The following is a 2,940-nucleotide window of genomic DNA, read 5'->3' as shown; positions in this document are numbered from 1 at the left end:
TTAACACTTAATTTGGAAAGTTTTTTTTTTTAATTTAGTCATTCTGGGAGAAAATATTTGAAACTATGCATCTGACAGGGGATTAATATCCAGAATTTACAAGAAACTCAAACAACTCAACAATAAAAAATAATCCCTTAAAAAGTGGGAAAAGGATATGAATAGACATTTTTCAAAGAACACATATAACTGGCCAATAGGCGTATGAAAAAATGCTCAACATGATTAATCATCAGAGAAATGCAAATTTAAAGCACAATAAGATATCGACTTACACCAGTCAGAATGACTGTTATGAAAAAGATAAAAAATAACACGTTGCCAAGGATGTGAAGAAAAGGGAACTCACATATTGTTGGTAGGAATGTAAAGTAGTACAACCTCTATGAAAACACAGTACGGAGATTTCTAAAAGAACTAAAAATAGATGTAGCAATTTGTAGCAATCCCACTACTGAGTATCCAAAGGAAAATAAATCATTATATCAAAAAGATTCCTGCACACATATGTTCATCACAGCACTATTCACAATAGCAAGGATATGGAATCAACCTAAGTGTTCACCAACAGAAGACTGGATAAAGAAAATGTGGCATATATACAAAATGGAGTACTATTCAGCCATAAAAAAAGAATGAAATCATGTCATTCACAGCAATGTGGACAGACCTGTCCATTATCTTAAGTGAAACAAGTCAGACACAGAAAGATAAATATCACATGTTCTTATAAGTAGGAGCTAAATAATGTGTACACATGGACTTAGAGTGTGGAATAATAAACAAATGGAGACTCTGAAGAGTGAGTGGGGTGTGAGAGGGATGGATAATGAGAGATTACTTAATGAGTACAATGTACATTATTTGGTGATGGCTAACCTAAAAGCCCTGACTTCACCACTTGGCAATTTATGTATGTAACACAATTACATTTGTACCTTATACATTTATACACTTAAAAAAATAAATAATTTTAATTCCAGAAAGGAAAAGTGGACCTTAAAAAACAATAAAAGGGAGTGCCCATCACACTTGAAATGTTGCTAGAGTTCATAGATCTAGCTGCTGGGTTTCTAAGCAAGCTAGAAGCTGCCGTGCACTAAAGCAGGAATCCAGGAGACAGGCAGCTGTGCAATTAATGCATGTACTTAAAACTCCCAAACCTGCAGATGCCGTGCACAAGAAGCACCTTCAAGAGATTCCAGACCAGAATAGCAATGTTACCACCAGCTTCATGTGGGGTTAGGATTCAAGCAAGACTTCTGAACTACTGGCAGGCATCGGGGTCTCTGCCCTGGAGAAGGAGGAGGCAGACAGTAAGAATATCCCCAAGGAACTGCTCTAAAACCTGGGCCAATCACACAGCCATCCAAGGAAATGATTGAAGAGCAAAAGGAATGATAAAGACTGTGATCATTCACAGGCCTAAACTAAATGGAGAGAACTTTCCAGGTGTTTCATGGGACTCCTTTCCAGATGAGCTGCTCTTGGGGATCTTTTCCTGTCTGTGCCTCACTGAGCTGCTAAAGGCCTTCGATGTTTTAAGAGGTGGTATTACCCTAGCGTCTGTTGAGTCTCTATGGCAGACTTTATACCTCACAGGTAAAAATCTTCACCCGGATGTGATTCGTCTGGGTTGGTTGCCTTCCACTGCCAATAATCATTTATGACCAACCATTGGTTGAAGATTTCAGCCCTCTGCATATACAGCAGAGGGATGTGTTGAACTCAGTTATAGATGTGTCTGCCCTCCATGGCATTCTGTCTCGGGGCTCCAAGTTGCAGAATCTAAGTTTTCTGGAAGACCTATGGCTTTCAGATTCCATTATCAATAATCTTGCACAGAACTCAAATTTAGTGCAACTAAACCTTTCTGGGTGTTCTGGATTCTCTTAATCCAGCTGTTCCAGACTGGATGAGCTAAACCTCTGCTGGTGATATGACTTCACTGAAAAAGCATGTGCAAGTGGTTGTTGCGCATTTGTCAGAGAGCATCACCCAGCTAAATCTCAGCGGCTGCCGAAAGAATCTCCTGAAATCCAATGTCTCTACTTTAATTAGAAGATGCCCCAATGAGGGTCTAGATATCCACCTAAACTTAAGTGATAATGTCATGCTAAAGCTAAAGAATGACTGCTTTCAGATATTCTCCAGCTCAACTACCTCCAATACATATCACTCACTCGGTGCTATGATAAACCCAAAACTTTACTTGAACTTGAAGCAATTCCCACTCTAAAAACACTACAAGTCTTTGGAATCCTGCCAGACAGCGCCCTTCAACTGTTAAAGGAAGCCCTTCCTCAATGTACAGATTAATTGCTCCAATTTAACTACTACTGCCAGGCCAACTACCGGCAACAAGAAGAATTAGGAGATATGGGGCATCAAATGCTGACTGACATTGCAAAAGTTCAGTTGTCTATGAAGTATTTATTGCAGGCTGGTGTCTCCCTTTTCTTTGGAACAGGGAAAATAGTCAGGAAGCCCAATTGCTGGAGTGCTTGGCTAGTTTTATTCTTGGTTTTCTCTTTGCCTTCATTCCACGAGTATTAAGGAATGATTTAAGAGGGAAAACAATGTGCTTTTCTGAAATGACTCTAAAGCTTCTATCACTGCTTTGCCCATAAGGTAAAGCCTTTTTGAAAGGCTTTACCTTTTGAAATTTGGGGAGAGTGAGCCTATAATTTCAAGACACCTTAAAGAGAAAAATTTGAGCCACGTCTTTCAAGTACCCTTCTTATTAAGTCTATTCAGAATCAAGCTTAAAAGTTACCACCAGCAAACAATCTTCATAGCCTATATGGCAATTTTTATCTATTTAATTTTATACTAGTGCCTTATAAGACAGTTTGGAAGAACAGTACGCTATTTTATTGTGAGCTGAACAGAAAGTGAATCATAGGATAGCAGCATTTGAGGCAATTATTCTGGAAATAG

General features: G+C 38.7%; 1 pseudogene; it reads left to right on the top strand.

Moving 5' to 3' along the window:
* The first annotated feature begins 1,138 nt into the window (after nucleotides 1-1,138).
* Nucleotides 1,139-2,428, top strand: LOC105497496 (S-phase kinase-associated protein 2 pseudogene; annotated as a pseudogene).
* Nucleotides 2,429-2,940: the final 512 nt, after the last annotated feature.

Source organism: Macaca nemestrina, chromosome X (genome assembly GCF_043159975.1).
Source record: "Macaca nemestrina isolate mMacNem1 chromosome X, mMacNem.hap1, whole genome shotgun sequence".
NCBI lineage: Eukaryota > Metazoa > Chordata > Mammalia > Primates > Cercopithecidae > Macaca > Macaca nemestrina.
The sequence above is the reverse complement of the archived record's forward strand: the minus strand, read 5'-3'. Positions and strand labels throughout refer to the sequence as shown.